The sequence below is a fragment of the Pteropus alecto genome, unplaced genomic scaffold (assembly GCF_000325575.1).
Source record: "Pteropus alecto unplaced genomic scaffold, ASM32557v1 scaffold25, whole genome shotgun sequence".
NCBI lineage: Eukaryota > Metazoa > Chordata > Mammalia > Chiroptera > Pteropodidae > Pteropus > Pteropus alecto.
Window position 1 is genome coordinate 8,776,059 of NW_006441955.1, and position 19,218 is coordinate 8,795,276.

General features: G+C 39.0%; 1 protein-coding gene, 1 non-coding gene and 1 pseudogene across 3 annotated transcripts in view; 1 reads left to right on the top strand and 2 right to left on the bottom strand.

Annotated features, from left to right (window-relative positions):
* DAB1 (DAB1, reelin adaptor protein) overlaps positions 1-19,218 on the bottom strand; it is a 375,105-nt gene that overhangs the window by 344,366 nt on the left and 11,521 nt on the right. The gene's annotated exons all lie outside the window — the stretch shown is intronic.
* On the top strand, positions 4,723-4,841 carry LOC112485904 (annotated as a pseudogene).
* On the bottom strand, positions 15,425-15,543 carry LOC112485930. The gene has a single exon (XR_003048592.1). It is a non-coding gene; the product is annotated as a 5S ribosomal RNA (ribosomal RNA).

Here is a 19,218-nt window from a genome sequence, read left to right on the forward strand (position 1 = left end):
TGCATCATATACTAAGATAATTTCTTGACCAACAGCTATCCCTATATCAATTATAAATAAAATATTCCCCGAATGAAATGTATGGTAGGTAACTAGCCCTATACAGCAAGTCCTCGATTAAGGTCATTTCAGTCATCATTTCCTTATAACGTTGATGAAATGCCATAGGAACTTAATTCTCGCTTATATCAATTGCCTATGGTAAAATTGGTTTCATTATGTTGTTTCACTTAAAGTCACAGAACTTATCAATGATATTAAGTGAAGACTTACTGTACTTCCTTTGACACAGTCATTTGGCTACCCAGATGCTCCAATATAAACCAGCATGATAATAACAATAAAAATAATAGCCAGTATACCATACTCCAGAAAACTTCTGAGTTCTTTATCTATATTACCTGATTTATGCCTCAGTAAAAGGTGAGGAGACACAATCATTTTACCTAATTTACTCAAAGCTGAACAGCTTTTAGTGGAGGGCCAGAGTGTAAACCTCAAAACCAATGCTGTTAACTTCTACACCAATATTGCATCTGTGGTCTGCTATTTTAAGTGATACTATTAACACACGCTAAATGTTCTTCAACAAGTCCTTGATATCTCACATGCTCACTATCCTATTACAGACAATGAAAGTTTAGACCCTGTGTGGCCCTCTTAAGTAGACCATAACATTCTTCCAAAAGCCCATTATGGTGAAAAAAAATATGGAGTGTGAATCAGAAGACCTGATGGGATTCAAGTTCCATCTATGTTACTCATTAGCTGCATGGCCTTAGGCAAATCATTTAACTTGGACCTCAATTTCTGCCTGTAATGGAGATAATAACACCTGCTCTCATAGGAATGCCCTAAAGTATAAATTAGATAACGTCTACAAAATTATGTGCAAAAGGTACTCATTCCAATTCTAGCAGTTCTAGTCAGACACCAAAATAACCATGATTATTCTCCTGATAGCATGATCAACTGGAGCTCTTTAATTCACGAACACCGAAAGACTGCAAGCCTGTGCCCTGAACTTATCCCAGTGGCATGAATAATCAGAGGCCTAGCATGAAACCTTTTTCTGGACTCTAAGTCTTATTGTGTAGAAAGTGTGTCCTCCTTTCAAAGTTTCCTTTGTAAAACACGCAGAGATGACATCAGCTTCCCCCAAGAATGAGACAAGGAGAAATAGAGGAGAAAGAGAAAGAAACGCCAGCTTTGGCTTCTTTTCATTTTTTTCAACCTACTGTGATCTTCATAATTTTTATTTTATTTTTTGCTGTTTTCCCTCTTCTCCCTACTTCCTGTTCACAAACTTTAACCCTGCTGACTATGGTCCCAGCTGATGTCATAGAGCAAATCTGCTTTCAGGATATCCAAATTCCTAACCTCCTCCAACTTTAGCTATTTTTCCTTCGACATCTACATACGCCATGGTTCACACAAACATATCAACAGCATCCTTCTATCCTCTAAGATCTATAGATCCTTTCTTGAAAATAGTTTAAGACCTTCCACTAAGTTCTTGGTGACCATGTTTTTCCTCCAGCATCTTTACCAGAGCCGGTCAGTGACAGAGCCGGGATTTGAACCCAAGTCCCTGACTACAACCAAAGCTCATTCCAGAGTCTGCGTTTTTGGTTCCAAGAATGTTCATTCATTCACAAGTATTTCATAGCTTGGCACTAAAGATACTCTAAGAAACACTCATTAAGAGGCAAAAGAGAGGTCTGAACAAAGAAGAAGCTGAAACAGAGGTATCTGTTACTTCATAACATATTTTGCCAAAAAGATGTAGCACTAACAAGTATAGTAACTCACAAGTATTTATTATAGAATCTATCACACATAAGATGATCAAGAAGAGCTGTCAAGTCATGTTGATAGCAGCTGTATCTTCAAGATCTAGCTCCCTGCTTGGCATGTGGGAAGCATACTAAAAATATCAATGCTTCCATGTAATTAGTGAAGCTTAAAGCTCTAAGAGTATGAGTCCTGTGTGTTTCATGGTTCATTTATTTACTTTAAAACAAACATTTACTGAACATCTACTATGTACAAAGATAGGTTGTGGGAAACAAAAAAAAAACAAACTATTAAGACAGTTCATGATCCCAGAAATGTGTCTTGATGCTATCAGATAAAAATAACTTCATAGATGTCTGAGGCATAACTCTATCCATGCATTCTACACAGTCTTTTTACAGGCAGAATAATACATCACACACACACACACACACACACACACACACACACACACACACACACACTCTCACACAATGCAACTTTATGTTGGTAGAAAGTCACATTTTTAAAGTAAAACGCAGTGTTAATGCCCAGAGTAACTCCAATCATAATACTTATCACTCATTTGCTCCTAGTTAGTTTAGTTCATATCAGGATCTACTTATTTCCTTAATGATTTTCAATATATCAGAACAGGCTCTTTTAGGTACATTTAAAGACACTTTTACCAAACAAGAGTCAGCCCAAACTTCCCTAGTCCTTTAACATAAAGTACGTATAGCCACACCTCGGAGATATTGTGGGTTCAGTCCCAGACCACCACAATAAAGCAAGTATTCCAATAAAGCAAGTTATGATCTATTTGCTGGTGGAGGGTCTTGCTTTCAACTTGTAAAAAACACAACTTCTGTGAAGTATAATAAAGCAAAGCACAATAAAATGAGGTATGCCTGTTTTGAGGTATGGCTACTTACTGAGCTTATTGTAAATTCACTCACTCATTTATTTCTTCATTCAAAATATATTTGTCGAACAACTGCTAGGTGAAGTGGTAGGTGCAGAGTGAGACAATGCTCCTTGTCACCAGGAACTCACACACTCTTCTCGAGAAAAAAAATCAAACCCATATATTTAATGTCAGCACATGCAGTTGGAACAAAAAGAAAAGAGGAAATCACTCTGCCCAAAGAGAAGCTTGAGAAAAGAGAGGAGATAATTTGGGTGGGTCTTGAAAGATGAGTGAGTAAAAGAGACAAAGAAGGTAAAGAAGGTAGGGAGAATGTAATCCTATTATATGGAACAGCATTTCCAGACTCTGATTTGTGAGAGGACCTGGCATGTTCAGGAAACAGCCAGAAGATCAATGTGGTTCAAGCAAAGTTGTGTGTGGAGCTGGGGAGATGGAGATGAAGACTAGATTTTCTGTAAAGTCACAAAGCCCCATGTTAGGGAGTGCTATGCTATCCATTAAACCAAGGAGACTTGTTTTTACTGAAATTCCCTTAAAAGACTACAGTGCTAGAGGCAGAGGGCAGGGCCTGCTGCCAGATTGCCTGTGCTGCCCATTCAGGACCCGCCACTCCTTCCCTGTGTGACCGAGAGAAGGCTAACTCCTCAGTCTTAATTTCATATGCAAAATGCAGATGATGATAATAGTACCTAACTCATAGGGTTGTTGTGACAGCTAAATGAGCATTTAAAAAAATTCCTGATCATTAAATATTTGCAATAATGATCCATCTAGAGCAAAGTCATTAATGCCAGTGATTCATTAAAAGGATATTTGTTTTTCCCAGTTTGACTTCAGAATAAGGATCTGATTCAGGCAAGCACTTCAGGAACCACTCACAACTGGTACTTATATTGATTATCAAATACATAGACCAGGGAACAGCAAACTCCCGCCTTTGGGCCAAATCTGACTTGTTGCTTGTTTTTGTAAGTTTTACTGGAACAGTCATTTGTGTATTGACTGTGGCTACTTCTTAGCACAACAGCAGAATTGAGTGGTTACAAGAGAGACCATATGGCCTCCCAGGCCAAAAATATTTATCTCGTTCTTTTCAGAAAAAGTTTGCTGACCCCTAAGATAAATGACTGGATGATAGACAGAGATGACATACACATAGATATATATGTGTATCTCTAATCCAGAAACTTGATTCAAGAATTTGCTCATTATTCTTTCCTGCTTTGGCCATCAGTTTTGACTAGTACTTCTCAGTGTTCCTCCATCTTGTGATTTGCTTACCTGAGTGGGTTTATCTGCCAGCCTTTATCATATGTGGTGCAGTTAGAGAACAAAGGTAAAACTATTATCTTAGATCTTACCATTTTATTAGAGCCAACATAGGTGGAGCTTTATTCAAAGCAATCATTTCACTAACACAGGTTGAATTACATTTCCCTTTTTCTATTAGACCACCGTCAGACCCAATGGGCATTGTCTTGCAAAGACAAATCACTGAAGGCAGAGAGCTTCAAAACGCTGGCCTTCCAATGGAAATATACAGTTACATTAGCCTCTAGTCTTGAAGTACAAAAACAGTCATTGTGATTGTCTGAAATACAAGAGATCTCAATCACTGTTTACTGAACCTTAAACCTTGACAAAATAGGTTACTCTCAGGTCCTGAACTCACTTCAGACTTACCTTTTCTTTAAGGAACTACAAAAGAGGCTGAGCTCTATGCACCACATTCCTTTTGTTATGTTAGAATTAGGGGTTAGCGCAGAAGGAAATGCTTCTCTGTGAGCTTTCCAAAAAGATGCCTCTAAATAGCGATTGTAGAGACTCTCAGAGCAGTATGTTCTAAAACGGTTTCTGTGAACACTATGTTAATAGGCATTCGATAAGACCAGGAAGGAGTTCCATGCCCACAAAAGTTCAAAACATTTGAGTTAAAAAATGTTGAAGATCTTTATTTCCAGCAAGACTTCTCAGAGCCTTTAATTTAAAATGTGCATTCTGTGTCTACAGCCTGTGTCTACAGCCATGCTATCATGAGCAAGCCCGACCCCGTCTGATTTCAGAAGCTAAGCAGGGTTGGGCCTGGTTAGTACTTGGATGGGAGACCGCTTAGGAAGACCAGGTGCTGTAGGCATAAAAAATAAAAAAAATAAGGGATTGTAAGCTGACAAGGTCCTTGCAATCTGCGAGATCAACCAAGGGTTGCCTCGCCGAAAAAAAATAAAATAAAAATAAAATGTGCATTATGTGACTCTCCAAGAGGATTAGGAAATGTAAAGTTCCCCAAAGTAATTTGATGAAAGCCATTATGGGCCTGATTTTCCTTGAAATGTGGCTTGGGAAATGTAGTCTTTGCATTATGAAAACGGTTCCTGATAGATGTGACCTACTTTACAGACTCTCTTAGAAAGCATCTATTCATTAAAAGTTTTCTTTGTTTTTGTTTTTTGCCATTCGGCCCTTCAAAGGAGTAAACAATTATTAATGTGCATGTTAAATCCTACATTATCATGCAACACCAAGGGAGACAACTTGTAGGAGGCCAGCTTACAAACTGGCTTTAAGCTATCAAATTGGATGTCACATATCATGAATAACTTAAGGAAGGAATGACTCTCCCTTGAGGCACTACTGAAAACCAACAACTGCTTTACATATGACATTGCACTTAATCTTCTTTACAACCCTGCAACGTAATTATTTATTATTCTCTCGTTCTGCAAATGAGGAAATTAGGGGCCATAAAGTAACTTTCTCAACTACAAATAACCAGCACTAAACCGGTATCTGTCTGGTTCAGTCTATACTCAGGTGTCAATACTACAAAGTTATTCCAAGCACATAAACAGTGCTAAGAGAACTTTCTGCCATGGAGATGATCAGTATCTGTGCTAGCCACTAGCTCTACTACAGTAGCCACTAGCTACTTGAGGCTACAGAGCACTTGAAATGTGGCTCGTGTGACTGAGAAATTAGATGTTTTACTATAATTATATTAAATATAAATAGCCACAGGTGTCCTGTGGCTACCATATTGGAGAGTACAAATTGACAGCATTCCTTTCTTAAGTACAGAGGCTATGTGACTCAATTTTACAGAAATACCAAGCTATCAGTTTTCCACTATCGACCTCCAGTTTTACCTTACGTCACTACTCAAGGAGCTAACAGGTCCCAAAGACAGTATGTCAGAGGGAAAATGGGCATGAGGTGTAGCAAATACAGTAAGGGAAAATAAGTGAAAGCAGGAAATGTGGGAAAGATAGAGCACAAGCTAAAGGAACATAGCAGGCTAGGGACATTCCTCGTGGAGCCAAACCATGCAAAACATTTTAATAAGCTCTAAGGAGGCCAAGCAAAGTCACAGCAAGAAGAAAAGCACTCGGAAGTCTAGAGTAATTCAGAAAATGTCCAATGGGCTCCGAGACACCACGTTATGCTTCCATTATTTTACTCACTGTCAATGAAGCACACAAATGGTTTGGATGTTCAAAACATGAAATGCAGGTTTTAGAAAAATCCATTTAAGCTAGCGGCTCCATGCCGAACAAGCCAGGTGAGTGATGTACAACTGTGTCATGAAGCACTTTCAGGAATACGAGCCCAGATTGTTTTCTGGGGCCCTTTGGGAAGTTGTGTCTATCTTAACTCTTCTTGCAAGACTTTCACAGAGATCCCAGGACTCCACATTTTAAATAAACAAACAAACAAACAAATAAACAAACAAACTACTTTCAGTTGTTACTTTTGTATCCTGATCATTTGAATGGCTGATGGCAAAGTAAACTGTTGGCTGCTCTTTGATTTGAAATTTTAGCAATTCGTCATCAGGTATCACACTCATTACAGATGTCCAAGCCAGCACAGAGGTTAAAACATGAGCTTTGAAATCATTGTCTGGTCCAAATATAGGTTCTGCCACTTAATAGCTATGTGCCCTTGAACCTCCCTATGCCTCAGTTTCCTCATCTATAAAATGGGGATGTGAATGGAATCGATCTCTTAGGGATCTTCTAACTGCTTACATAAAATCAGACTGTAAGCTCTTCTTATTAAGTTAAGGAACCAGCTCCTCTAACAACCCTTGTCACTTGTTAATACCTAGTCAGTGGGTTTTTTAATCTGTCAGATGACAAAAACAATGTTTCCTCTATGTGTGTGTATCTTTCTTATGAGGTTCACTTGGAATAATGTAAATAAATATGCTTTAAGAAGGATAAAGCAATATAATAATAACAGTTTATCTTATATTAATATACTAAATGTTTCTCTGAGGTTAAAATAGATTGTTTATTCAATAGAAAGCATAAAATGTTAGAATTAAAAGGATTCTTAGAAATCATTTTATCCAATCTCCTAATCCAGTATGGCAGTCCTCTACAGTACCCTTTTACCTAAATTTTTTCAGCCTACAAAGTTTGGGAAAGGGAGCACATTATCTCACATAAAGCACTTCAAAATTAGATAATTCCTTGAGCCCAAACTTGCTTTTTCTAATCTCTATGCCTTTGATGGTGAACAGAAGAAATCTAATTTCCATTCTACATGGTAGTTTTTAAAATATTTGAAGATGGTGATTATACTCCACACTTCCCCCATATACCCAACTCTGCCAACAAATATGTGTTTCAAAGTATAAATATCTCTGGTTGCTTCTATTACTTTTCCAATTCTTTGAGGGACAATCTTTTCTTACTTTTTTTTTTTGACCATTCAACATTCTTCCTCCAGACACAATCTAATCTGATCAATTCCCACTCCACTAACATTTATCTAATCTACCACATTTCAGGCCCAGTGTTGGGCTCTGGTGAAAGGAGCTGAGTTAGAAGACATCATGCCACATTCATGGAGTAACCAGCCGGTGTGGGAGAGAGATGTGTCCATATACACTTGAACTTCCTGACTGGCCTACCAGTGGGCAGAGACAGAAAATCCACTATTATCTTCTTTAGGTACCAAATTCTTCTGTTAATCTACCCCAAGAGTGATCAGGCATCTAAAGTGGCCTACTGGTGACTTGTATTAACTTGGATCAACTCTCCCTTCCCCCAACTCCTTCATAAGAACAGCCATAGTCATTATGTTCTATTTTGCAATTAGTATGAATGGTTTACACCTAAGTACAAGAAATACCTTTATCTCTTTTAAATTTTACCTTATTTGATTCAGTCAACCCTTTTCACGTGCAAAGATGTCCTAAACTAGTTGTTTTAGCTCTTTGGTCTCTGTGTTATCTGCCAATCAGGCGGACATACTTTGTCCACTTTGTCCCAATTCCTGATGAAACTGTTCACAACAAAAATGACTACCATGTGACTCTCTCAGTTTAGCAGAGATACTAGATATTTAAGGTTTTCCACTCAATCAGCCAGGTGTCATTACTGGGTGTCATCTTTCATCAAGGCCCGCAGGCAGGGGAGAGGATTATAATGTGAAAGAAACATGATCACTGCATTTGGGACACTAGAGTCTTACAGATGTGACTGACATGCAAGTGAATAACTAGAATGTGGGGCCCAATATTGGTGCCATGACAAGATCAGGAGAGCCACTCACTCTGCTTGTGAGGATCCAGGAAGGCCTGGAAGAGGGGAGGCCAAGGGACTGGAGCCTTGACAGATAAGCGGGAGTTCAGTAGGCAGTGGTGGGGAAAAGGGAGATCCCAGAAACTTGCAGGAGATGGGTTTTTAAATGATGCAAGTGACATACTTATTTTTTGTTTGCTTGTTTTGGAATATTTTTCTCCCTTCTGGAAATTTTCCTGAGAAGTAGTCAGTATGTTAACTGTCATCTCACAAACCTTTCCTTAACTACAAATGCTTCACATGTATGCTTGCTACTGTCAAAAAGGCTAGAGATGCTGGCTCTGGGCTTGGGGACCAGTCACGCTGAGGCTTTTCAAGGCCTCCTGGGTTTTGTCTAATTTCTCACAGGGTGCCCATTACATTTCATTTTCTGTATTTTCTGTGCAGCCTTTTACTTCCTTTGAACACTTACTTGAAGATCAGATTATGGTTTTGAATGTGTGCTCTTCCAATATTGAAGTCCTTCATCAGGGGAAAATGCTATTTGACTCTTGATGGGGTTTTTGTTTATAAACAGGCCTGTCACAGTTCTTCCCTCCAATCCAGTCTCTAGTTTAAGCTTTAAATGATTAAAGATGTTTACAAGAGGCAGAGTTGGGGAACTTTTTTCCCCTGCCATTGACTCACCATAAACAGCATCTCAGCCACACAAAACCAAAAGGCAATGCAATTAAGAGTGACTGGTTTGTACTGCAAGGGTCTTTGTTCCATTCTGGAGAAGGAGAGATTTGTGGACAGGTACTGTATCTTATTCTACTTTGTTTTCTTAGCACTGTGCAGAGCATCAAGCATATAGCAGGTGTTTAATATTAATAAATACTGAATAAAAGAATATGATGGATGGATGGCACAGTTTCCTGATCTCAAAATGGGGTTGCCTAATTAAATAAAAATTTAATATTAATTCAAGCCTGAGATTCTAGGCTTCTATCATTTTGTGAAATAAATTAGGACACTGACAGGCATATTTACTTGGGTAATATGCATACGCTTTAGAAGGCAAGCCAAGATTGAGAATCCCAGTAGCCTATAGAGTGCATATGACCCACATGCCTCTCAACAGCTCGCTGATCTAGCAAGCATAACATTAAGAACCAGAATCCTATGTATATATCCTAGAATGTTAAAGGTGAAAAGCCCTCACTTTACAGATAAGAAAAGTGAGGGTGAGAGATGTAAAGTGACTTGCCCGAGGTCACATAGCCAGCAAGCGGCATAGCTTGGACCAAATTTATTGTTGCTTCACCATGAAATATGATCATTCATATTCAAGGTAGAAAAATAATATGCATCAACTCCAGCCATAATCGACCTAATGGATTCAATTAACTCCAAGGTTCTTGCTTTGCAATGAAGACCCAGCAAATCTAGGACATCGGGAGCCAGAGCTAAAATGAAAAAGATAATTGCTCCAAAATAGACAGTGCCAGATCATAATGGCCTTGTCCTACCTTCCCAAGGCTTCGGGCGCCCACTGACTGGCTGCATGGCTGCCCAGGCCTAGCATTCACTGAATTCAAATTATGGGCAATTTCCAAAGGATTAGGAGATAAGAGGGCTTTTAAAAATTATCATTTAAATTTCTTTCAAACTTAAAATAGCGCTGGTGTTTGACAGTTCCAAGGGCTCATCTCTGGGAGAGCTCACCTCCCAGCATGAACTGCTGAAGATCTGAAACACCATCACTGAGAGACTGCAAGTCTGTGCGAGAAATAAACAGTGCATCAGTACCGGAGCACTTATTTTTCAGGTTCATTTTCAACATCTGAGATGGAGATAATGAAAAATCAGTAGGCTTTCTGTCTGCAAGGTGTTCAATCTAAACACTCCGACCACCATCTCTGTCACCCCCAACTCCTGTACTTAAAATGGTGCTTGGCACACAGTAGGCTCTTACTTCAAGTGGCTGAATGAACAAAGGTTATCAAAAGTCACCCAACCTGACCATGAACTCCCCAGCTGGAAGTACCAAGCTGGAGGTTCTTTCTGCAATTACATGGTGAACCTACACATGACACTGTATGAAGCAAGATTATTTAAGTACTTCATGCCAATATGAGTTTTCAAAAAAAAGCCACAAAGAGTGTTTTTTCCCATTGTTTCTAGTTAATAGTAACACCTTACATGGGTCCATGGAAACTTTCCAAGTGCAGACCCTAAATTATCTCATGTAGCCTGGGCTGTTTATTTGAGACAAACCTCACATGAATCCACCACACTGCCATTTAGGAATGCAGAGGAAAGAGAAGCAATCATAGCATGTGCCCATCTAGACACATTATACAATTCATACGCAGTGCAATCATGAAAAGGGGTTTATTAAGTCTCAGGCACTGACGTTGATGAGACTCAAACCTAATTTTCTAGAGGACAGCACAATTCTCATTGATTTGGGGAGATGTATTCCCATTGTCTTCTTTTGAGGACTAGCTCTCCCAGAGTCCATGCAAAAACAATCTCAAAACATCAAAACACCAGTGAGAATAGTAGGAGCTCGCTTTTCTTTCTTAAAAGCACTAAAATGACCTTACCACCAAAAGGACATATTTTGACATGATAAGAAGTAACATAGCATGGCCCTACCATAAGGTGCTAAATAATCAGAAATGTATAAAAGGATTCCATTATGTGCATGAAATGATTTACCTCTACTCAAATGGAGAAATTTGGCATTTCATATACATTAAAATGAAATCTCCTTGAGAAACTATCGAGTTAACTTTACATGGTGTATCCATCAAAGCAATTTCACCACTTTTCAGCGTCACTTTTCAGATATGTTTGTATCTGTATTTGTTTATGTCTTTCCCTCTAAAAAATGGTTGCCAAATATTTATCGAGTGTTTCATTGCAAAATACTTTTCACATATGGAAAGATATATAAGAAAAGACACCTGTCCTCAAGGAATTCACAGCCTTGTAGGGAAGAAAAGACACATAAAAACTCCCACTATGATATATAATATCATTTGTAAAAAGTACAATAAGAACAGAGAAGGACAGAATCTACCTTGAGGAAATCTGGGAAGGCTTTCAAGAGAGATGGGAGATTATATGTGTGTGACTCTGAACTATACTGTATAACTAGTCATTAGGTATTACTGTAGATGAACAAAATAACAGTGTACATAAAATCAGAGGGTTACAGTAGGCAGGGATCTCAGAGAGCATTCATCCAAACCCTTCTTTCTCAGTTAAGAATACTTAGGTCCAGAGAAGTCAAGTAAGTAGCTCAAGGGCACACAGATCTTCTAACTGACCTGATAATAGAATCCATGTATTCTACCATATTCTAGGGCCCCTGCTACACAATCCATCAATGCTTTACTTCTTTTATGTGTACACAGGTAACTCAATTCAGCACAGGTGACTCGGCAGAGGTGACCTCAGAGTTTCACTAAGACTGAGCTCAATATATGCAATCCCTTTTAAATACGGAGAGCTTGTCTATGATTCAAGCTGGAATAAAAGAGGACTAAGAAGTGAGCTGCATTCATGGCATAGCCTGCATCCTTATGCAATAATGACTGACTAGTTAAAAGTTGATGATATATCAAGGGGACACAATAACTGGATTGAGATCCCTACCACTACTCCTGCCACAATGAAAATGAAGTTAAAAATATATAGCTAGATAAAGAAAAGATCCCTAATTTCACGGTACAGTAGATGTTAGAACAAGAAATGAACTTATACCTACGAGGTCAATCTCATCTTAGAGTCAGGGAATATTAATTTGCTGATATGCTTTATACTGGAGAGTTTAAAGGAAAATTGGCATAAATAGTGCTACAAAACTTCAACCTCTTATGAGGCTGAGCAAGAACAGTCAAAAGGAAACTGTTTTAGTCACCATATTTTATTACACAAAGAGCTGAATCAGAAAATTGAAATATTAATAAAATATTTCCTACATGGACTTTGCTGATGAAATAGCTTCAGGCTTTTATGAAGATCTGATATGTTACACTCACCTTTAAGGGCAGTGAGTCCCGTTTTGTAATTACTAATAGGGATGGTTTAATTACACCCATAAGTCCCAAGATATTGCTGCAATACACAGACTTTGGACTGAAGTACCTATTCTCTACCAGATTCCTAGATTATCTGGAGCCTGACATGCAAATCCCATCAGTTTTGATTCAGATACTTCTAAGAAGGCACTTAGGCAATATATCTTTTGCCTTATTCATAAAGAAAAATAATCACAATAGACGCATCGATTTACTTAACCTTGTTAACTCTCTGGGGTATAGTTAGCTACTTTCTAGAGAGGAGGAATTAGCTGTGAGCATACTGTCACAAACACAGACAAAGCAAGACCAGACAGAATCCAAACATCCCAATGCTTTCATAATTGGAAGACACATCTCGGGACCCTGCTCTGGATAAGGGAATGGTCCCATTAAATGACAGAAGTCTGCTATGTAAACTGATAGCAATTCACAGGACAGAAAATCTTTCCCCTCCTCCTAAGAATTGGGGGAACTAAAAATGCTTCAAAGATACAGTGAGTAGCACAGTGAGCAGCAATTGTGTAGCACCTGTCTGCCTGCCAAACATGCATTTCCCACTTTAATTTTCATTTTGGGTATCATCTTCTTATCCCAGTTTTAGTCCATGTAGTCTGGTGGGGCTAACCTCACCCTGTGGCCCTATAGATGGCCAATGGGCAGGCAATCTATCTCCCTAACCTTGACCACAGTGACTGACTCAGGAATGAGAACAAGTCCACTGAGAGCCAGCCCTATGCCTGTGGATCTATTAGGGAAAATGTCCTCTCTCCCTGTGCCAGGTTGCTGAGCTAGTAGGATGTAATCTTGTCTTGTTTGTGGTCATCTTTGCCACTGTTTTGGGAGAGCTTTCTAACAAAGCCAATACAGAAGAAGTAAAGCTGGCGGGTGGAAACAAGGCTAGCTGAGCTGTAACCATGCCTACAGCCAGACCACACCTTGACTTGGTTATATGAGCCAAGAAATTTCCTTTTAGACAGAAGTCATACTAAGCTAGATTCTTGTCATTGACAACTTAAGAGTCCTACATAATCAACATTTTAAATTCAGATTTCTAACCTCCCAGAGTAGCAGGCATGTGAGACATCCTGTACCAATCCTCCATCAAAATAAAAAGAATGTACATGTAGAAAGGGAAATTATAATATCTTGAAATTGTATACCATATAGTGAAAGAAAAGGCAAGAAAACAAAGCTGAATGTTCTATGGATATGTCTACATAAAAAACAAAATCCTACCCTAAGTCCACTCTATTCCTTGAACCAGAACAGTATAAGCCCATGTTGTCCAATATGGTAGCTGCTAGCTACATGGGGCTATTTGAACTAAAATTAAATCATGTTAATTTTTTTAAAGTTCAGTTTATCAGTCACACTAACTACATTCCAAATGCTCAATAGCCAGGCGTGGCTAGTGGCTGCTATATTGGACAGTGCAGATATAGATCATTTCCATCATCATCAAAAGTTTCAATGGAGATTGCTGGCAGTAATTCTTTCCATTCCAAATGTGGGATGTAGTCACTATACTAACTAGAAGATTAAGCTGTCCCAAAAGATTAATAAAGATATTCATCAAAGAATTGTTTATAATACAAAAAAATGAGCAACAATTTAAATATATGAGAGAAAGAATTAAATGATACAGTCATATAAAGAAATATTATATAACTGTTAAAAAGAACATTTAGAGAATATTTTTGTAGAGACAGGAGAACAATGTGAGGGGTATTTTTTACAAAAGAAAAAAAATAGTGTATTGACAATATGAACTCGAGTAAAATGTTTATAGCAAAAGGAATAAAAAAATAATAACGGCTAATTTTTTTAAATGTTTCCTTTGTGCCATGTGCTAACTGCTTAATATGCGTAATCTGATTTAAAAATCAAAATATAAAATAAAATAGATAATATCTTTATTTTGACTTCACAGATGAAAAAAATAAGACTTGCCAAGGTTAAATAAATGGAGGAGCCTAAAGTGAAGCCCATATTGGTCTGACTTCGAATGCTAACCTCTTTATCTCTGCAACTCTAAACATTGACAGTGATTGCCCCTGAGCAGAAATATTATAAGTGACTTTTTTCCTTTATACTTTTATTTTCCAAATTCAACAAACAAAAGATTATTTCTTAAGAAAATAATTCTAACAGAAAAATTCATTAAATTTAACTATAACCACTGTATGGTTTAAAAAGACAACTGCCATATGCAACGGATCTTTGCTGAAAAGGGTTAATTATGAACACTAGGGGCTTGCATACTCTGCTGAAGCTTCTGTTCAAATTTAATTTCTCGAAGTATATTGCTAGACGCTAATGAAAACCCAAAGAGACACACACATTCAGGAGATGTAGAGCCAATGAATTTTCTGTTGTCTTTATAGTGAACAACTTTTTTATATCCTAACATTTTTTATGCTAGCTATGAAAAAGATAAATAAATATTTATGACATTCACTCAATTCCACGATAACTACTAAGTTGCTCATGTTCTTACTCTGGTTTGAAATGTGCATATTTTAGTGGCTGGGAGTCTCAACCCTAAACGAGGAAGCCACAGAACACTGTCATCTACAGACCCTAAAACTACTCATTTGATTCACTACAGAGATTCGCCTTGGTCGCAGTACATAACAAGCTTTATTAAGGCAGCTGTCGACTTAGATACAAACCTTGGTGCCGCCTAGCAAACTGCTAAGAACACACCAGAACTGCCATGGACACTGGTTTTACTGTAGTTTTACCCCTCATCAGAAGCGTTTGATCAAGAACAACAAAGTAATTGAAGAAACACACAGACATTAATGAGGACCAATTTCTACCATTCTACTGTCTTGTGGAAATTTTCCTTTACCAAAAATGGCCCAATTTACTCCTTGATATATTAACTAAACTTCCACTTGAGGGAGATTTATGTAGTCATAATGTACTAATTATAAATAGGCCAGAATTCACCAATGGGTGGTTCATGAGGTAAAAACAGCCCACCGGCCAATTTTCTTTGGCCTACAAATGTTTTTTGTCTGTTTTAACTGATTTAATGCCACATTTTTAAACAGAGGACTTTCACATTAAACAAAATAATAAGATTTCTAGGTTTTTATTTTTTTTCACGCCTACAGCACCTGGTCTTCCTAGGTGGTCCCCCATTCGAGTACTAACCAGGCCCGACCCTGCTTAGCTTCCAAGATCAGATGGGATCAGGAGTGTTCAAGGTAGTATGGCCGTAGATCTAGCTTTTTTTTGAAAAAACTTAAGACCTGGCTACTTTAGTCTAGCAGTCCCTTACTGCAACCATTGGTCAGAGCTGAGTAGTGGTTTACTCAGTACTCCCCAACCAGTCCCCCAGACCGTTCCACTCACCAATGTCAACTGCATGGCCCTTGTAGGCACCTGAGCTTGCAGTTCTTATAATAGAAGACACATGAAAAACCATTAAAATATACCACACCTGACACACACACATTCTCATTTCGCCTAAATAATTAAAACCATATTTTTCCTTAGACTGCTCTTTGACCCCAGGAGAGAGTTGAAGGAATTGCAAAAGTGACACAAAGAAAAGGCTATTTCACCCAACCACGATCTCAGGACTAACATTTGGTGACAAGGTGCTCCATGAACTGGCCCTGCATACCTCCTCGGCCTCACTTTCCCTGGCTCCTACTACCCCACCACTTAATAATCCATTTATAGCAACTTACTTAGGGCTCCCCATACACTGGAGTGCCCATCTATTGTGGTCCCCTGACGTGCCTCTGTCATACCTTGATTTTGTGTCTTACGCAGTAGACTGTACACAGTATATGATCAACTATAGCTCCTGTCACGCTCACCCTGTGAGCCCAGCACAGTACCCAGAACATATTTATTGCACAAAAGATTCACCAGCAAATTCTATTTCACCTTCGAAAAATTCAACTTAGATGCTGGCCTTTCCCACCCTTAGCAAAATTCATCCTTCTGTCTTATTTTTTACCTCAGCTAATATTTTTTTGGTCATACTGAGCCATCAGATTTCTATCTGTTTATTTGTGCTTCTCAGACAATCCCGGATCTTAAGGAGAGAGCCTGTGTCTTTTTTATGGCTATATCCATGAAGCCCACCATTGTGTCAGTATCCTGCAGGGGCTCAATAAATACTGAGTGAATGGATAAAGTGATAGAGCACAAAGTCCTCTCCCATAAATCAGTCCTTGTAATGGACACAGAAGTACCATTATCCTCCTCATCATTATCACCATCATCCTCATCATCACTATCATCATTGCCGCCAGCACCACCGTCTCCATGTGACAGATAGCAGAAACCCAGTGCACGCGGCTTTATGACAAGGAGCCAGGGGCCTCATGCCTGCCTCTGTGTATAACGTAGCTGAAGTGCAGCCAAGGGGATGGAGAGGCTCAGCATCCTGACCACCACGATTATTCTACAAGTGGCCACCTACTCTTTCACACCCTTGCAATTTAAAAATAAAATCAAACAACTGCTTGTTTAGATCATGTCCACCACAAAGTCGCCATCATGTCGGCAATCTGTAGTGCACCTAGGAGGTAGCTAGCTGAATAATTTATGCATAATTCAATTCTAGTGGTGGCATGCCTGATATCTTCACCTACAGAACATATCTCATATCTTCTTTCTCTGGAGTTTTCTATAAGTTATGGATTAATAAACTTTCCCTAAGAATGCAGTTTTATTAATCTTGCAAAACATTCAGAAAAAGAAAATATTTTATTATTCACATCTAAAGTGAATTATGATAAACCAATCCCAAGTGCTGAGAAGAAATAAAGTTGCTTTTTGCAGCAAACTGTGTCTATGGTGGTAGCTGTTTCCTGTCCAGTCAGATTTGGAGTAAACAAAATATCAAATTGTATCATGACCTGTGAAGACAATAGGGGCCACCAAGGTCACAGTAAACCATGACCCAACTTCAGAAGGAAGAAAGAGAAAATTAGCACACGGTGGCATTAGTTCAAGATCATCCTCTCAAAGCTGAAAAAAAAATGACACAAAAAGCGAGGTCTGTCATTATTCAACTCTTGACTTCTCTTTATTTCAAGGAAAGTAGCTTTGTGCCTGTGCAATCTAGTGCACTTGTCTGAAGGTGGAGGAAGGGGGCGGCGGGTGAGGAAGAAAGGATTTGTGCCATGTCAATGTGCACTGGGCACAGTTTTAACTGTGTTGCAGGTGTTACTTCTTTAGATTTATAAAACGACCCCATTAGAATTCATTTTTCTACCTGAGGCTCCTAGAGTTAAGAGTCCTGCCCATGGCCACATAGCTAATTATTGGCCAAGCTTGGTTTGACCATCTGTAAAATGGGAACAGTAATGCCCATCTTATCTGTCTGATAGGACTGTTCTGAAGATCAAAGGAGAAAATATCGGAATATCTATACGTACATGCACAAAATGCTACACAAATATAAGACTGCTGCAGCTAGTGTACATTTACCTATATATTCACCTGCTGGCTTCCTTTATTCCATATAAATGAGGAGTGTTTAAATGTTTGCACATAACTAAAGAATCAAACCTAAAATGTCATCTACTGCAAAGGAGAAATAATTGGTTCCAGCTCCTCTATGAACCCCTCGGTGCCCCTGTGAAATGTGTGCCAGGCCTCCGACCCAATCAAAGTTTCCTGATCCACAGAATGAGGGGCCTCTCCCGCCAGGCAACAGGGGCCAATCCAGCCTGGCATTTCATGACTGCAAAGAGGCTATGGTATTTACCATATAAGCGTTGCCTTAGAACTCCATGTTTATAGGGCCACGTTTCCATTGCTTTCCCTCTGTCATGTTAGAACAGAGGTTCACAATCACTTATTCAAATATCCTGGTCTCATGTGTTAAGAATACAGATTTTGCTTTGCATTTTAGAAAGGCAGCATGTCCTATGACATACACTTAACTTTCATTTACAGTATCCCTTCCCAGGGTTTGAGGTGGCACCCTGCAATCATTAATGCTTCTCAAAATTCATTAATGCTTCTCAAGCCATATGTATGACTATTCATATTCAGAGAGATCAATAAAGATTATAAGTAGCCTCAGGTCAGGTCAGGATTTCCCGCCTTTTTAAACTGAGTTTTCAGAGCCTTTTAGATTTTGGGATTGCAGAAAAGAGACTGTATGGTCCTACTGTTAATATCCTTCTTAACAGGGCACCTGAAACTAGAACATCTCACCCTGGCAAGATATTCAACTGCCAGCAGAGTCACTCTCAACTTTCAGCAAAAGAGGTGGAGTGGGGTTGGGGCCGGGGGAGGAGAGAAAAGGGATTAACGTTTCACTTCACTGTTTTCTTCTTCTGGCTCTGCAATATTAACAAGCTCTTCTGTAAGAGATTTATTCTCCTGGCATATGAACCAGTCCTTGGCCTCTGGGCTCCTTCCTCTGCTCTGTTGAGTGTGGCAGAAGCCTGGTTCCAACTACATTTCCCAGGCTCCCTGGCCAGTGACTTCCAGTTAGATTTGCTTAATGGGAACAAATGGGAAAGTCAGGCAGGAGACAGGAAAGAAGGGAGACAAGCTAGGCCCTCTCCCTCCCTTTCTCCCTCTTTCTGCTTCAAGGTGACATCCCCAGAACTGGCCGAGTCTTCTCCACAGTTCCAGACCATCCCTTTGTGGTACCTGCTCCCACCACGCAGCTTCTGCTATGCTTCCAGCAGCCCTGACTCCTGGCTCTGATAAGACCATATCTTCCCTTAGTGCCTGCAGACTTAGAAACAGGTGCGCTAGTCTTGGTCCTTTGCTTCACTGTCACTTTTAGCTCTTCCAACACCTCGTAACTAGTTTCTTGTATTAAATTCCTGGTACGTGTCTCTTGACTATACTCTCACTGATACAGTATATATCATTAAAATTATACTCTCACTGATACAGTGTATATTATTAAAAT